The following is a 19,098-nucleotide window of genomic DNA, read 5'->3' as shown; positions in this document are numbered from 1 at the left end:
ATGTGTGTTGTAAAGAAAAGCATTGCTACCAAATGGATAAAGGATTAAGGAGTGGAGTGACAGATTGGTTAGCAACCACAGAAGTTTTGATATCTGCCTCTTTTCACACTTTCTGATAGTTTAAGGAAGGAATTCCTACTGTTGGACCAGAATACTTTTCAAGACCTTAGACAAATGTTTTTTACTTCCATATCTTGAGAAGTAAAATACCAATCTTGGGCACTAAAATAGCAGTGTTAAAACTCCTCAGGATTGATGTAGATCCTATGTAAGATAGGCATAAACCCAGTGGACATGTGGCCAAAGATAATGATGGACTTACCTGTTCAGCTTGAAAGGCTATGAAAGACTGATTCAAATTCCTGGCAAGATAGTTAAAGCAAAATAGAGAGGTGCCGCTTATGCTCAGTGAAAGATGTACAAAGGTCAACTCTACCTAGAAGTCAGTTGGCCCTCTTCAATTTTAGTGGTATAAATTACCAAACTGTTATTTAGAGGTTATAAACAGTACTTAAAACTGTCACTTGACCTACCTTAATCTCTCTTAAATGGAGGTGATGGGGTTGGAAAAACAGGCAAAGCTCTAATGAAGCATGCACTGGGAGAAGTTAGCCCTACTGAACAAACCATGGTGGCAACTATTCGACTTGACTAAAATAGAGATGCCTCACTCAAGGCCAGGTAGTTTGTTATGGATGCCATTGTGTGACTCCAGAGTACAATACTTTCTGTCTCCATGTTTCATAGATACCACCCTGTGACTGACTCTGCCCTTCTGCATTAATCTCTTTGCCAGCTTTGGTTCCGCAGTAGTTCAGCTCCACACTGGTGTGCTGCCACTTTGCAGGTGCAGGCTAGTCTTGCAGTGCTACCTTACATGAGTACAGTTGGTCCACTTTTATTTTGGTGACAACCAGATGGACAGAGAAGATGGAAAACCTTTATGGATTCATCCCAGTTTTCATTCTTCTCCCCAGAGGTCTCCGTGGGGTCCTGAGGACTTAGGATCTTAGGACAACTTAATCATGATAGCTCTGACTCATCGATATGGCAGTCAGTGGCCCTTCAAATGGTTTACCCACCAAACTGGAATCTCCATTCTGTTACCCTGTTCCTGCCTGTGGGAACAGTCTGCATTTCAGCTTGAGTTCGCCTGGCATCTTTCTAGTTAACTTTGTAACTTATATACCCTTGCCTGTGCTAGAATCTCCACCTCAGTGTCTACTTCAAGTGCAGTCAGGAACATCCAGCCAACCATGACTGCCACAGCGAAGGCATCTTTCATTTGGATCCATCCCCTACAACAGCTTTCAGACCCTTCAGCATTTTGTGGGGGCATCTCCATACTCGCATTGGGCCCCTCATAGATGTGGATATTCAGCCGATGATTTCTGCCAGACTTCCCCTACCCTGATCCCATTGTCTTAGCACTGAGAGGATTTTCTTAGCTCCTGCAAATATGTAGGGACTACTTGGGGGAGCCTTACTAAGAGGTCTAGTGGCAGCAGACTCGACAAAGCTGCTGCTGCTTGTTGAAAAAAGCATGCAATTCATATACAGCACTTTCACTTAGCACCCTCCCCCTGGCAATGTCCACATGACAACCTTTAGGTTGTTGCTGTCAGGTGCATTGCCATAAGGGTCATTCTTTGGGTATGCTGAAGTGATTACTGTCAGGTGTCTATTGTAGGACTCCAAGATACAGAGGATGTGAGGTATTGATCCAGAAGTTTTCAACCTTAGTGGTCCAAGATAACTTCTCTGGCTTTTATCTGTTACAAGTCTACCAAATCAGGAGGGAAGAAAGGGAAAGCGTACACGTAGGGAATGACTCAAACTGCAAGCAGCTAGGAAAAAGATGGCCTTTAGCTGCTAAGCATCCAAAGGCGCCTGGCCAGAGTTCCATTGCTTGAGGCACAGAAAGCCACTAGGAGAATAACCCAATGGACTTTGGGGACTCAGGGAAAGGGTGGGGAGGGGTGAAGGATAAGACCACAAATTGGGTGCAGTGTATACTGCTTGGGTAACAGGTGCACCAAAATCTCACAAATCACTAAAGAACTTCAGTAACCAAACACCACCTGTTCCCCAATAACCTGTGAAAAAACTTGACTAGAGAGGTTCAAGAGAGTTGATACAGAAGAATCAGTGAACTTAAAGATGAAGTCAGTCAACTTGAAGATAGATCATAATGTCCAAAAATCAGGTGTTGGGGTCATATAACCTTGTGAATATATTAAAGTGAACTTCACAGTCTGTAGAATAAACTCAGTAAAAAGAGAACAATGGGCCTGGGGCCACTACTTCAAACTACAACAAAACCTCAGCTGCATAAGAACAGATTTAAAGAAAAGGCTAAAGTGAAGTATGATCGTCTTACTAGAGTGCCTGTATTTCATGTTAGGGTATGTGGTAATTGTAGTCACCCAACAGATTATTCCTGCCCACTGCACAAGCAACCTACACACCAGGACAATTGCATTGCAATAAAAAACTTAAGAGCAAAGTCTTAGGATACAAAATCAATGTGCAAAAATCACAAGCATTCTTATACACCAATAACAGACTTAAAGAGAGCCAAATCAAGAACAAACTGCCATTCACAATTGCTACAAAGAGAATAAAATACCTAGGAATAAAATTAACAAGGAACATAAAGGACCTCTTCAAGGAGAACTACAACCACTGCTCAATGAAATAAGAGAGGACACAAAGAGATGGAGAAACATTCCATGTTCATGGTTAGGAAGAATCAATATTGTGAAAATGGCCATACTGCCCAAAGTAATTTACAGATTCAACGCTATCCCCATCAAGCTACCAATGACCTTCTTTGCAGAACTGGAAAAAACCACCTTAAACTTCATATGGAACCATAAGAGAGCCTGCATAGCCAAGTCAATTCTAAGCAAAAAGAACAAAGCAGGAGACATCACACTACCGGACTTCAAACTATACTACAAGCCTACAGTAATCAAAACAGCATAGTACTGGTACCGAAACAGAGACACAGACCAATGGAACATAACAGAGGCCTTGGAGGCAACACCACACATCTACAACCATCTGATCTTTGACAAACCTGACAAAAACAAGCAATGGGGAAAGAAGTCCCTGCTTAAGAAATGGTGTTGGGAAAACTGGCTAGCCATGTGCAGAAAGCAGAAACTGGACCCCTTCCTGACACCTTACACTAAAATTAACTCCAGATGGATTAGAGACTTAAACATAAAAACTAACACCATAAAAACCCTAGAAGAAAACCTAGGCAAAACCATTCAGGACATAGGTGTAGGCAAGGACTTAATGACCAAAACACCAAAAGCATTGGCAACAAAAGCCAAAATATACAAATGGGACTTAATCAAACTCCACAGCCTCTGCACAGCAAAAGAGACAGTCATTAGAGTGAATCGGCAACCAACAGAATGGGAGAAAATTTTTGCAATCTACCCATCTGACAAAGGGCTAATATCTAGAATCTACAAAGAACTAAAACAGATTTACAAGAAAAAAACAAACCCATCCAAAGGTGGGCAAAGGATATAAAGAGACACTTTCAAAAGAAGACATGTATGAGGCCAACAAACACATGAAAAAATGATCATCATCACTGATTATTAGAGAAATGCAAATCAAAACCACATTGAGATACTACCTTATGCCAGTTAGAATGGCGATCATTAAAAAATCTGGAAAGAACAGATGCTGGAAAGGATGTGGAGAAATAGGAACACTATTACACTGTTAGTGGGAGTGTAAACTAGTTCAACCATTGTGGAAGACAGGGTGACAATTCCTCGAGGACCTAGAAATAGAAATTCCATTTGACCCAGCAATCCCATTATTGGGTATATACCCAAAGGATTATAAATCATTCTATCATAAAGACACATGCACACATATGTTCATTGTGGCACTGTTTACAATAGCCTAGACCTAGAACCAACCCAAATGCCCACTGACAATAGACTCTACAAGGCAAAAGTGTCACAAATACACCATGGAATACTATGCAGCCATAAAAAGGATGGGTTCGTGTCCTTTGTAGGGACATGGATGAACCTGGAAACCATCATTCTCAGCAAACTGACACAAGAACAGAAAATCAAACACCATATGTTCTCACTCATAGGTGGGTGTTGAACAATGAGAACACATGGACACAGGGAGGGGAGCATCACACACTGGGGTCTGTTGGGGGGAAAGAGGGGAGGGACAGTGGGGTTGGAGAGTTGGGGAGAGATAGCATGGGAATAAATGCCAGGTATAGGTGATGGGGAGGAAGGCAGCAAATCACAGTGCCATGTGTGTACCTATGCAATATTCTTGCATGTTCTTCACATGTACCCCTAAGCCTAAAATGCAATAAAAAATAAAAATAAATAAAAATAATAAAAAATAAAAGAAAAATATGCATATATGATTTGTAAAAGAATTACAAAGAATTATGTATATTGACCAACAAAAACAAAAGATCAAGGAAAAGTAATCCTTTAAATCATGCAGGGGAGTCTTCCAGTAGTTCCTTCAGTGAAAAGGAATGGCCTTTCCCTCATGCCTTTTAAAGTGCCGGTGTCTTGCTAAGCTAAGCAGAACTTTTGTATTTAAACACAGCACTGATTTGAATAATGTATTACCTTAAATCAAAGCCAAACACTTCATAGTGATTGTTCAAATGCTGGGAAAAAAAAAAAAAAGAAAAAAAAAAAAAAAAAAACAGTAATGAGGCATTTTTGAGATATGTATTTTCTTTTGTGATCTGATAAGATTTACAGAGTATTATCAGTGATCTATATTTTTTTCTTCATCTAATAGTCTAATGTTAGAATCTAACCCAGGAGTAAACTGTGACTCCATTACATTCTCCATTAAGAAGAAATGAAATTTACCCAGGCCAAGGAGCCTAAGGCAGATACTGGACACTGCTAGATACTTCAGGACTAGGCGGCAGCTGCCTCAAGTCAGCAGTTAGCTAATAAAGAGGCAGGCACATCCAGGATGGCAGACAGGTTTCAGAGATAAATAACAGTGGGTAGGAAAGTACAGCTACTGGGATTTCAGGCTTAAAAACAGATTCCAGAGATGAAGAGATGAGCAAATGAAGGGAGAAGAAAACAAGAAAGAAAGGCTAGTAAATGGTATTAAAATCTGATCAGAGTGTAGAAGTCACTTGATTTCTGATATATTGGATCAATCTCAGGTTATATGCCAATTAAGTACAATTAACATTTCAGCCGTTTCTTTGCTTCAAATACCCAAATATTTTATTCCATAATCAAATTTTCTTTTTTTCTATTTGTCTTAAAATTGTTTGGCCATGTTAAACATGTATTTATATTGGAGAAATCAAAGATGTCTTATATATTTAAAAATAATTTTGAAATCAGTAAAAAATAAATAAATAAAAAATAAAAATAATTTTGTATAGTACAGCTCTTGTTAGGGTACAAACACATTTGATTAAAGAATTTTCTTTGCTCTTAGAAGACACTAAGAGAAAAAATACTGCAAAACTATAGAAAAAATTGTGGTCCAAGTAAAATAGCAATATTAACTTTTTGCTGTTAGTATGCCAGGGAGACTTAAAATTTGTTGCAGATTTACTACTGCAGAAAACAGACTCAGGTGGAAATGAGTGTGAAGGATGTTTCTTAGGGAGTGGACTTGGGCTCAGCACTTGGGGTGTGGGGAAAGGAAGGAATTATGGTTGGGCATAGGAAGAATTGGGGCTGTGATGCATCACAACAGTGACACAGCTGACTCCAAAGCAAGCCCTGAAGCTTAGGTAGCCTCACAGAGTTGTTCCTCTTTGGCGAGAGGAGCTGGTTGTTTAACCCCAGTACTTGGGTAGGGATTTACTGGAGAAGAGATCATCTCTTTCAGTGAGGTCATACCCAGCTCAGGGTATATGTCCTTGAGTCCTGAAGGGAATAGGGCAGAGAGATCTGGGCACTGCAGTATTCATGACAATTCCTCCATATTTCTGTGGCTGTTTGTCTCATATAATTTCTCAGGGTGGCTCCTTTAGGACTCTGATGGGACTTTCTCTCTGGAGAAACTTGTAAGGTTATAAGGGAAAAAGGTTAGTAGGACAAATTGCAGCCCCAGCTGCTACTGGGGAGGCAAAGCTCTAGGCTAAACTCTCTGATTCATTCTAGAGCCCTTTACCTTAGTTCTTATAATGGTAGAAGGATGCTAACTTTGTGGGTAGCCCACAACTTCCTTCCTGTGGGGACCAAGTTCATGTTTACTTTTCTTAGGCTATGGCTATGGCTATTATGGGTTTATGATTAAAATTAGATGATGGAATACTAACATGTGCCAACCACTTTGGTGTTAAGCTGATTGTTCACTTCTCAAATGTGTAATAGCAGCTTTCCTCCTGATGACTAGGGCATGTACTTTTTCCAGGATGGCAATTATCCCTATTCTGTTTGTTGTTGTTGTTTTTGTTGGCCCTGGACACAAGGTGCCCAAAATGTTGAAGTAGCAGCTGTATTTTCTATCTGCTGGTGGAAGAGTTCTCTACTCCTGTGGTGCCCAGAATTGTGAAAATGGGAAGCAAGCATTACCGAAGTGGGTTACTGGGGGTGGTAGTAACAGGAGCCATTGTGGCTTCCATGCCTTAATTCTGAGCCCCATATATTTTATCTTTGGGGGATAGTGCCTCAAATAATGGTCATTGATTTAACATGCACATTGTAAACAGGAGGATGGTGCCCCATTGTTAATTTCTAATAATGTTTTGAAATTTTCCAAATGTTTCTAAACATTATTAGAAATTAATGTCAATGCCACTCAGAGCCTGTGAACACTGCTCTGTGTACATATCATCTAATGGAAGAACACTAGGAAAAACTCCTGGGAGCATAAACATCTTAAACAGAACTTGCCGTTGTGTATCAAAGACTCTGCTAATGATGCAGTTTCTCAGTACAAACAATGCTTATGACTTGTCCTCAGCTTTTCAATCCGGGTTTGCTCTACAGTAGAATTAGAATTTAAAACACTATGTCAGCCAATTCAGTGAAGTTCAATTGTGAGTAGAATTTCTGCTTATGAATTCTTATAGTTTAAATAATGGCCTGTGTGTTGTAATCTCCAGAAATTTCTTTGAAAATGTATGGACAAAAAAACAAATGTCCCTCTAACAGCTGTTGAAAGAATGCAGTCTTACTAAAGGGAATTAGAGTAGGGGAGATAGATTTAATTTTATTCATTTTGATTTAAAGCAAAATACAGTAAGAATTTGATAAATTTATAAACCCAAACTAACCAGAATCCTCAATTAACTTAATTTTTGTTGTTGCTGCTATACTCATATTTCATGAAAAGGAGACAAAGAGTAGAAACTAGCTCACACTCAAGATTTATGTCCCTCCAAAAATAGCCTTCCAGGGATACATGAATCCTGTACAGATTCAATCCAATGTTCACATCCCATATTTACAATCCCTATTCAGAGGTAATGATGTTTAAAATAATGACTCAGAGGTATTACAAAATGTAAAATAATCAAAGGAAGATTCAGTAATATTCTGGAGACTGTGCCTATTTAGGAAAGAAAGCTTGCCTGTGTACTTAAAAAAATCACACACACACACACACCGAATAGACTGACAGGTGTTCCAGATTCACTCAGAGTTAATCCAATAATCAATTTCCAAAGCATTCTACTCACCTATGGTCTTACTCTGTTTGATTTAACCCATACCTCACTTGGTGGCATCTATGTCCTCAGTAGTTTAGGCAATTTTTTCTCAAAGCCCCATGTCATTAGCAGTGCAAGGTTAGAGGTGTCCTGGTTCACACATGTGTGTGTCTTTCCACAAGTTGGACTTCCATTGAAGAAGAACTCATCCTAATTCTCTGAGTTCTTCAGAGAATTTCTAATCACAAAAGCCACAAGCTACATGGAGTTCCTAAAGAGACAGTTCTCCTTAGCACTTCCCATTCATTCCATAGTCAGAGCCATGAGCACACAGACTGAATCCATTCAACAAGTCAGTCTATATTGCATACTATACATAATAGTATATCTAACCAATATATAAATATTATAGGTTAAACATTCCACAACAAACAAGGTAGCACTTAACATCAAGAGGAGAAAGAGATGGGAGAAAGGGTAAATGAGCAAGTCCCAGTGAGAGCGAAGAAGGCAAAAGGATTCCTAGTCTGGTCCATTGGTCTCCGATGGAGGAGTCTTTGATGTGGCAGAGCCTTTAGAGGTGCATGCCAAGTGCTTATCATGGCTGACTGCAAGACTGGGTTAACTAAGGTGACTGTTTAGAGAGGCTGAAGGTCTGCCTTTTTATGTGTATATATATATAGTCACAGAGTCCTCTGGTGAGAACCTACAGTGGAAGAGTGTGCTTGTTATGTCCTTACCTGGTTGGATGCAGTCTTTACATTTTTATTTTTTTGTTAAGCAAAATGTCCTAGTTGGCAAAGTCTCATATGAAATATAAAATGCAGTATTTTTCTAAGATGCAGTTTAATGAAAGGGTGCTTTATACACCCCAATTTCATAGTTTTGGGGTATTTCTGGATTTACTTCCTCAGAGTTTACTGTCCTATTTCCGGGGGACTTTTCAATTTCTGTTGCTACCTTGTTGTCAAATATTACTTCTTTTTAGAATTCATTAAAAATGGATAATCCAGCAAAAATATAAAGATGTTTGTGGGTTTTGAAAGAAAAGTCATCTCACACAAGGAGTCAATGGAAATCTTCTTGGCCCAGTGTAATCTCCACCCTTCCTCTTGTGGTCTTTCTTCATCCAAAATGTTCTGGGCCTCTGGTGAAATGTCTCTCCCCACTGAGTGCAGTCCCTGGGTCTTAGAAGGGAATGATTCCCTGAAACTGATAATAATTTTTGACTATCTCTTGGTCTCCTCTCCCCGTTGAATTCTAATGAATAATATTCACATCACATTAAATTTTTATTTCTTATGAAATTGTTCTAAATTGCCATCTCATCTCCCAGCCCTTGAAGAATAAGTAGCCCTTGATCTTGCAGGCCCAACAATCTTAATTCAGTTCAGCTGCCACATTTGATAGATGAGGAAACTAAAGCTCAGAGAAGGGAAGTGATTTATTAAAAAATATTGGGGCTATTTAGAAGCAGATCTGAAGCCATAACTCTGGTCTTCTTCCTCTTAGGCCAATGCCCCTATATACTTGTGTCATTTTTTTGCTGCATTCCAGATTGGCAAGATTGTAATAATGAAAGATTGCTTATGCACCTCGTATTCTTGTCTATTATAACTATAAACCCGAATATATGTTTCCCAGAATAGTTAATCATCTAATATAAGAAAATAGTGTGATTTCTTGTCCTGTAAATCACAAAAAAAAAAAAAAAAAACACCTCCTGTATCTTCTATTGTTTGATATATTGTTTCTCAGGCTATAAGGAATTGGTCTCAGTGTAATTGTGTATAAATACTGCCCGTTGGTCTCACCTTATTAGTAGATGCTAACATTACAAGGTAATAATTGGTTATACTGTATTAGAAGAATAACAATTTATAACAATATTACTTGCCAATAAACTTCATACTTTCTTTTCCTATTCAGTTAAGCAATTGTTTGGCTTTAAGGCTACACAGACAGTTTTTCTTTCATAGCTAAGTTTATTTTGTCATAAGGCAATCAACTGGCACAAAAGTATTAACAACTACAGGAAACCAGTATCTAGCAAAGAAAGTTGAAGATCATGTTCACCCTGAGTAAACAAGTGCCTTTAAAATAATTCTTCCGACTTTTAACTTCAAACACTGAAAAGTTGAAAAAGAAGTACTGTAAAGACACATCTGCCCTTTATTTAGATTCACAAATTAACATTTTCTGGCATTGGCTTTTTGTGTCTCTATGTCTCTTTTCCTCTTCACATACACGCTCATTTTCTCTCTCTTACACACACGTACATACACATGCACACACTCACATTTTGGGGAGCTCTGAACTGCTTGAAAGCAAATTGCAGACATCAAGATTATACAAAAATACTTAAGGGATTTTTCCCAAAATTAGCACACTCTTTTATATTACTACAATAACAATCACAAGACATTTGCTACTGATAATTAATATTATGTAGTATACAGTCTAAATTTAAATGTCTCCAATTGCTCTCAAATATTCTCTATATTAGTCAGGGATCTTATATTGGATTTTTTTGTCATGTTTCTTATTTTCATCAGTCTAGAATATTGCTTTCCCTCCACGCTTTTCCCTCATCTTTCACAACCTTGACATTTTTGAAGAGTCCAGACTAATTGTCTCATAGAATGTTTCTCAAACTGGATTCATCTAATTGTTCTTCTGGATTAGACAAAATGTTTAGGCAAATATTATGTTTTCCATTGCATTACATCAGGAAGTTTATAATGTCAATTTTTCTCAATATTTGTGAAGCTAAGTTTCATCTCTTTATTTTAAATTCCATACTTAATAAACATTTGATGGGTAATAGAGATATATGAATGTCCTTTTCCTAACAATATGTTAGTGTATAGTGCTAGGAGTAACTTCATGCCAGAATCTCATATTTCCTTGGTGGCATTTGCAAAATGGTGATTTTAAATTTCAGGCATTTTTCTAGATCAGGGGCCAGTAGATTTTTCCAGTAAAGAGCCACATTCTAAGTATTTTAGGCTTTGTGGGCCACATACAGTCTCTGTTACATATTCTATTTCTTCTTTAGCTCTGTAAAAATTATTAGCTCATGGACTGCAGGAAAATGGTCTGCAGCAGGATTTGGGCCATGAGTAGTAATTTGTCAAAGTCCTGTTCTATATTATAAAGAAGAGCTTTCCTTTTCCTTGTAACACCTCTGTGTGTGCGTGTGGGTGTGTGTGTGTGGGTGTGTCTCAGTGTCAGAGGGAGAGAATGAGATTAATAACTTTATTTTGTTTTTTTTTTTAAACATGAAGGGAGACATGACTTTATTTAAAAAATAAAAAACAACTAAGGTGATGCCTTGGTGGATGAGGCTGCTTTTGGCTGCATTGGCCTTCTCCCCCTCCCGCAGGGTCCAAATCAAAACAGAGCCATAGCCTCAGGGTCTCATCTCCTGCTGCGGATGCCACTGTGGCCCCATCTAGACTCATGGTCAGACTCAGGACCCGGGATGTGTGACCTTTCGTGACCTTGGCCATGGTTGGGTACTTCCAAATAACCAGCTGATTCTGTGAAAAGCTGTGGCCTGAGATGAGCTCCTTGTAGTGGGGAGACCAGAGGATGGAGCACACCTGGGAATGGGCATCCACAGCACTGAGACAGGCCCCAGAGCACACATTCCAGATGCAAATGTGTCGATCACTGGTGCCTCCTCCTGTTGTCAGGACATTGGACTGCCAGGCACGCCATGCTACAGCCTTGACAGCCCCTTGATGCTGGGTGAATGTTTGCAGAGGAACCCAGCCACCCTCTCCAGGGGGACTAGGCCACACATTGACCAAGTGATCACTGCCACCCCTGGCCAAATGTCATCCATCTGGGGCCCAGCACAGCCCACACACTTCCTGGCTGTGGCCACATGGTGTTCTGCTACCTGAACATCATGGTGGTGGATATGCCCAGAACGTGATCCACTGGACAGGATATAGCTGTTCCAACATAGGGAGCCCACTCCGGCAGAGTGACTGGTCATATTTCGAAGCCGTTTCTGCTGCTGCACAACCCATAGCTGCACCTCAGCACTGCTGGTGCCCACAGCCAAGTAGTTGCCCTCTTTGATCCAGGCCACAGAGGATACATATTCCCCTGGCTGTTCTATTTGCAAAAGCTGCAGGATGTCACCAGAGCTTGCACTCCACAGGTACACACTGTTGTCCAGTGCGACAGCCAGGACATTCCCAGAGCTCCAATCCACAAGGTTCAGGTAGTTGTCATTTCGGATTTCTGGGGCATCCAGGATATGGTCTGGCAGGGAAGGAATGTAATGGCAGGTCTTCCGGCTGGAGCCAGGCGTGGCCTTTTGACTGTAGATTACTTTCAGTCTGTTCTGGTAACCCTCGGGGCAATTTGTGGTTTTCCACTGAGCCGAAGGATCTTGGCTTCCTCTACATCAAAACCATTCAGGTTCAAAGCCCAGGCTTTCTGATGTTCCTTCTTGGTGGGCGTCTGGCTGTTTTCAGGCTGGTTCTCCTTGCTCAGGAGGAAGCTGGCCACCTCCATCTGGGCAGCACTGCTGGGGGATATAGCGGTCACTGCCAGGTGCTAGGAGTGGTCTGAACCTTGGAACTGGATTTTCCAGGAGTTTGGCCTAGAGTCCTGCCTGTGCTGTGGGATCGGTTGGCGGCCTGCATGGGTGAGGGGGCCGGGCCTGCCGCTGCTTTCTTAGCTTTGTGCTGCCAGCACGCGGCGCGGGAGGTGCATTGGGGATGCATGGATCCAGCTGAAGCAGTGAGTGCAAGTCACTCTCGAATGCGAACTGCGCCCTGTGAGCGCCGCAGTGGGAGGGGTCCTTGCAGTTGGTGCCTGCGGAGCCCGAGAGCTCTCTAGCAGATTGCAGTTCCGACCCAATAACTTTATTTCTTTTATAGAGCTGGTCTAAATACTCTTTTGGATTTAACTTTGGTAAATAACACTGTCTTAAGATAATTTCAATTTCATCTTCTTCTACACTTTCTGATACAATAGCCACTAGCTGCATGAGACTATTCAAATTTAAACTAATTATAATGAAATTATAATTAGAAATTAAATTAATAATTAGAAAAAATTCAGTTTCTCAGTCACATGAGCCACATTTAAGTGTACAAGTATTCACTCAACACACATAGCTAGTGGCTACATATAGAACAGTGCAGATGTAGGACATTTTTATGATTTAGAAGTTGTATTGGATAGTAATAAATGCAGATTTCAAATGTATTTGCATAGAGTTGTGCAAAATATTCCCTTATAATTAGAGTTAACATAATTTTTTTCTTGTCTTTGCTTTTATGCTTATTTCCTTTCTTACTAATTTATTTCCTTTTTCTCAAGGTACCAAAGTATTTATTATATCTACTATTTTTCTGTTTTTATCTCACATTTTCCTTTCCTTATGCTTTCTTTGGATTTAGTTTATCAGTCTTTCTTTTTTAAACGTTTACTTTAGGTTCAGAGTTACCTGTGCAGGTTATTATATAGGTGTCACTGGGGATTGGGGCACAGATTATTTAGTCACCTATGTGGGAGGCACAGTACCTGATAGGTAGATTTTCAGTCCTGATCCTCCTCCTTCCCTCCATTCTCAAATAAGTCACAGTGTCTGTTGTGTCCATGTGTACTCAATGTTGAGCTTCTACTTGTGAGAACATGTAGTATGACGTTTTCTGTTCCACTGTTAGCTTATGTAAGATAATGGCTTTTACCTTCATCGATGTTGCTGCAAAGAACATGACCTCATTCTGTTTTATGGCTTAATCATATTCCATGGTGTATATGTACCACATTTTCTTTATCAGCCTACAATCAATGGGCATTTAAGTTGGTTTCATGTCTTTGCTATTAGGAATCATGCTGCAATGAGCAAATGTGTGCATGTATCTTTTCTTTTGTCTCTTATCCTCCTTCCTTCCCTTGCTTCCTTCCTTTCTTTCCTTCCTTCCTTCCTTTCTCTTTCTTTCACTCTCTTCCTTTTTCTCTTTCTTTCTTTCTCTCTTCCTTTTTTCCTTCTTTCTCTTTCTCTTTTTTTTCCTTTCTTCCTCCCTCCCTACTTCCTTCCTTCCTCCCTCCTTACTTCCCTCCTTCCTCCCTCACTCCTTCCCTCCTTCCCTCCTTCCTTCCTTCCTTCCTTCTTTCCCTCCTACCTTTCCTCCCTCCCTCCCTCCTCTCTGTTTCTGTCACCCCGGCTGGAGTACAGTGGCATCATCTTGCCTCATTGCAAGCTCCACTTCCCAGGTTCAAATTATTCTCCTTCCTTAGCCTCCCAAGTAGCTGGGACCACAAGCGCCCACCACCAGATCCAGGTAATGTTTGTATTTTTTATTAGAGGCTGGGTATCTCCATGCTGCTCAGGTTATCAGGCTGGTCTTGAACTCCTGACCTAAGGTAATCTGCCCACCTCGGCCTCCGAAAGTGCTGGGATTACAGGTGTGAGCCACCGCACCCAGCCCTCACCAGTCCCTTTTGTATCCCCCTACTCACACCTTGCCCATGCCACTCACTCATACCCCCTTCCTTGCTCCATGGTCATTTGTGAGTCCTGCACTAAATGGCCTTCTGTCCAGAAACCAGACATCAGACAGCAATCTGGACCTCTTCCTTGATGGGAGGTGAGACCTCCAGAAGACGAAAATGCCTGCTATGGAGCCTGCAGGCCGAACACAGTGACTCTCCAGGCAAATAGTTAGAACAGAACTAAGTAAAATCCCCAGCCAGGAAGAAAACTTCCTAGTCAACTCTTCCCTGATCCCATTTTACAGATGGAAACACTAAGGCTCAGAGGAGAGGAGATAGAGCAGGCATTGGAATCATAGTCTCCTGGCTCCAAAGCCAAGTTCTGACCACCCAACCAGGCTCCATCCTTCCTTCTATAAATGTTTATAACAGTATGTGCTGGGCACTCTTGTTAGGCCCTTGTACACATATCACTCAGTCTGCTTTTCCCATTCATTTGAAAAGTGTTTATTGAGCTCCTACTGTGTGCAGGAGCTGGACTTGATACTAGGGACATTTTGGTAAGAAACTCAGGCAAATTCTACCCACCTGGGATTCTAACAAGACAAAGAGAGGGTTGGCACCATGGGCTAGGCTGTGAAGGCGATGAATGAAATGGTGGAGTCAGACAGGAAGGGTGGTCAGGGATGCCTTGTGCATGGAAGGGGCATCTTCTTGTGAGCAGCAGGCCATGCCCACTCAGTAACAGAGCTGAGCCACAACCCTCCATAGATGCCAAACCAAACACCAGATGAGGCCAGCAATGAGGGACAAAGACCATGGCCTTGAAGGGTCTTGCCACCTGAGCTCACAAGGGGATTTTTGTTATGCTTCTTTTATTATTATTATTATTATTATTATTATTATTAATGTGGAGTTGGGGGTCCTTAGTGCACAAGAAACACTCCAGGAACCATAAATCAAGATCGAGGCTGCAATCCCTGCTCTGTCCTTGCTGTGTGACCTCAGGCTGCTATCACCGCCTCTCAGAGCCTCAGCTTCCTTCCCCTTCTGTAAAATGGACAGTCTAATAATACCCACCTGGCAAGGGGGTCCAGGGAAGTCAGTGAGCTCCTTCATGTAAATAGCTGATGTCTGCACGTGGCCCCGGATCAAAGATTTGTAATGGGGATTGAAATTACTTATAAGCGGCCAGGTGTGTTGGCTCACATGCACAATCCCAGCACTTTGGGAGGCTGAGGCAGGTGGACCACCTGAGGTCAGCAGTTTAAGACCAGCCTGGCCAACGTGGTGAAACCCCATCACTACTAAAAATACAAAAATTAGTCAGGCATGGTGATGTGTCAGCTACTCAGGAGGCTGAGGCAGGAGAATCGCTGGAACCTGGGAGATGGAGGTTGCCGTGAGCTGAGACTATGCCACTGCACTCCAGCCTGGGCAACAAGAGTTAAACTTTGTCTCAAAAGAGAAAGCAAGCCAGCAAGCAATTACTGATAACCTTACAGATTGTCAGAGGCACACAAGGGACTCAGAGCGGCGACCACACCCATCCTCTCACAGACAGGGGAGCAGTCTACCTACCCTAGACAACACAGCAACTGGTTGTCAGCAACTGCATGGCCCCAGCCTTTCCATTACTGCCCCGGGCTTCTGACCTGCCCTGGAGAGGCCCTTGGGCCTCCCCCACCACATCTTCTCTCTTCTTCACTTTAGCTTTTCTCTGTGGCCCCTGGTTATGGCCAAAGACTGGGGATCTTATGAGTTTGAGGCAGCCTGAGCATCTGTGTTTTCACCCAGAGCCAGAGCACCAGGCCCCATGCACATCAGCTGTGATTCTCCACCGGTTCAAAACCACCTAAGGGCTGGCTGTTGTGCATGTGGAAGAGGGGGTGCTGTTCTTCCTCCAGGTTGAAAGCATGATATATTGGAAAGTACATGGGAGGCCAGGTGTGGTGGCTCATGCCTGTAATCCCAGCACTTTGGGAGGCTGAGGCAGGTGGATCTCCTGAGGTAGGAGTTCAAAACCAGCCTGGCCAACATGGTGAAACCTCATCTCTTAAACATAGAAAAATTAGCTGGGCGTGGTGGCATTTGCCTGTAATCCCAGCTACTCAGGAGGCTGAGGTGGGAGAATCACTTGAATCCAGGAAGCAGAGGTTGTAGTGAGCCGAGTTCACACCACTGCACTGCAGCCTGGGTGGCAGAGTGAGACTTCATCTCAAAAAAAGAAAAAAAAAAAAAAAGGAAAGAAAAATGTGTGGGCTCTGGAGGCAGAGAGATGGAATTGAATCCCAGCTTTTACTTCTCAGCTGTGTGCCCTTGGACAAGTTGCTTCTCTGAGCCTGTTTTCTCATCTGTGAAATGGGAACAACATTTGGCTTGCCAGGGGTCTTAGGATGACTGGGGAGCGCCTGGCACATAGTAGGTGCTCAACATGTGTGCTTTCCCATGGCCATCTAAGAGTCCTCAGGGCTGCCCTCCTGCCCTTCCCCCACAAATCCTGTGACTGCCTCTTAAATGGGTACTCAGGGTGATAAGGAGGCACAGGTGAGGGAGCCAGGCTGGATCCAGACCCACCCACGCCCATTGTTAGGAAAACAAGCTTTTAATGCCTGGCCCTGCTGCTGGTGGCTGAGAGTATAAAATGGGATCCAGAGCCAGCCTCTCCCTTCCTCTAAGGCACACCAAGGCAATAGTGCTTAAAAGGAAAGGAGGCAGTGGCATGGAGGCTCCAGAGACTGAGCCGTTCCTATGGCAAGAAGGGAGGCAGTGGGGCCCACTGCTGAGGACCATCTGGCAGGTGTTCCATTCTACCTTCTTCATGAGACCGACAGCCTCTTCATCAGTGATGTCTTCAGGTTCACTATCCCCAAGCTGCTTAGGTGAGTCCAGACTTCAGGAGCTCTGCTAAGGCTGGTGGTCTGTTAATGACATCCCTCCAGGGTGAGGGGCTTCAGCTCTCCTGCCTCTCCTATAGGTCTGGTGCTTGGGACACTGGAGGGTGGGTGAGAAGAATACTGAGGAAGGGAAATGATTAATGAGAAAGTGACTGTCTCCCAGAAGAGCAAATAAGCAAGCTCTTACCTGACTGCATCAATTAGCTTTTGCTGTAAAATGCCCCAAAAATGAGTGGCTTAAAATGATAAGTATTAATTTATTTAGTTCAGGGTAATGTGGTCAGTAACATGGACTGGGCTCAGCTAGGTGGTTCTTTTCTTGGCTGGGTTTTCTCATGTGCCTGTAGTTATGTATCTGAAGCTGGGATGGCTTTCTGTTCCATGTGGATTCCCATCCTCCAAAAAGCTAGGTCAGACTTGTTCCTGTGGCTGCTTGGGAGGATTCTAAGCAATAGGCCAAAAGCCACATTTTCTCTTGAGGCTCCGGCTGGCATAGCTTTACCTCCACTCTACTCTGTTCGTCAAAAATTGTTTTGTGGCCAGCCCAGATTCAAGCGGTGTCTGCTCAGCTGCCGTAACAGAGTATCACAGACTGAGTAGCTTCAACCACAGAAATGTATTTTTCTCATGATTCTGTAGGCTGAAATTCCAGACCAGGTATCTGCAAGTTGGTTCCATCTGAGGCCTCTGCCTTTGACGTGCAGTTGGCCACCTCCTCCCTGTGTCCTCATATGGTCTTTCCTCTGTGTGCACCCTGGTGTCTCCCTGTGTGTCTACATTTTCTCCTCTTATAAGGACCCCAGTCAGACTGGATGAGGGCCCAGCCTAATGACCTCATTTTAACTTTATTAATAAATAACTCCTTAATAACTCTAATAAATTAATAACTCTTTAAAGGCCCTATTTCCAAATACAGTCACATTCAGAGGTACTGGGGTTTGGGTCGTCGACATACAAATTTTGTGAGGACACAATTTAGCCCAGAACAAGGGGTGAGAAAAACCCCATCTCTTGATCTTGAGGAGCTGCAGTCAGATTGAAAAGAAGCGTGGACAGTGGGGGAAATAACCGAGATCATGATTGTGAAAAAGTCAACCACGCCGACTGATCCTCCACACCTGGCCTGGTTTGGACAAAGGCAACACACCTGGGCACCTCCTCTCACCAGCTGTACCTTCTCTCTCCTTCCCCTGCAAGCCTTTTCCTGGAGTTTATTGGTGATCCCAAGTCTCCAGCATGGAAGGACTACCTCCTCGCAGTGCTGATGTTCCTCTCGACCTGCCTGCAAATGCTGTTTAAGCAGCAGAACACGTACCGGCTCAAGGTGCTGCAGATAAGGCTGCAGTCGGCCAGCACTGGCCTGGTGTACAGAAAGGTAAGCCCCGGGGGAAAAGTGCAGGTCTTCCCGGCTGGGAAAAACAACATCACTGAGCTGGTTGGTAGTAATGTTTCTCAGCAGCTGAGAACGTGTTCAGTCCTTACTTATTAGAGTCACTCACGATATATTCTCACTCCCTTTGTTATTTCTCTTTATTTGTATGTATTTATTTTTCTGAGACAGAGTCTTGCTCTATCACCCAGGCTGGAGTGCAGTGGCGCAATCTCAGCTCACTGCAACCTCCGCCTCCCAGGTTCAAGCGATTCTCCTGCCTCAGCCTCCTGAGTAGCTGGGACTACAGCCACATGTCACCATGCCCAGCTAATTTTTGTATTTTTAGTAGAGACAGTTTTGCCATGTTGGTCAGGCTGGTCTCAAACTCTGACCTCAAGTGATCTGCCTCATTTCCTTAGGCATTTCTGTAAGGTCTTGTGAGATCCGCTCGTGGGACCTCTCTGACCTCAACACCTCTCACACATGCCTCCTCCCATGCTCACTCTCCTCTAGCCACACAGGCCTTCTTTCTGTTCCTCAAACACTCCAGGAGCCCACCCACCTTGGGGTCTTTGCATTTGTTTTCACTCTCTAGACAACATGTCCACTCCTCCTAATCTAATTTTAATGTTTGAGCCTAATTTTAACTTCCACTCATTCCCCCTTGAGGTTAAAGAATTAACCTTCTGATAAGGTGGTCCCTCAGCTGT

General features: G+C 42.6%; 1 pseudogene; it reads right to left on the bottom strand.

The window, feature by feature from the left end:
* Window positions 1-14,851, bottom strand: part of LOC116562607 — a 28,705-nt pseudogene extending 13,854 nt beyond the window's left edge.
* Window positions 14,852-19,098: the final 4,247 nt, after the last annotated feature.

Source organism: Sapajus apella, unplaced genomic scaffold, assembly GCF_009761245.1.
Source record: "Sapajus apella isolate SASKATOON/1434 unplaced genomic scaffold, GSC_monkey_1.0 scaffold33, whole genome shotgun sequence".
Classification (NCBI taxonomy): domain Eukaryota; kingdom Metazoa; phylum Chordata; class Mammalia; order Primates; family Cebidae; genus Sapajus; species Sapajus apella.
This window is presented reverse-complemented; position numbering and strand designations above follow the sequence as displayed.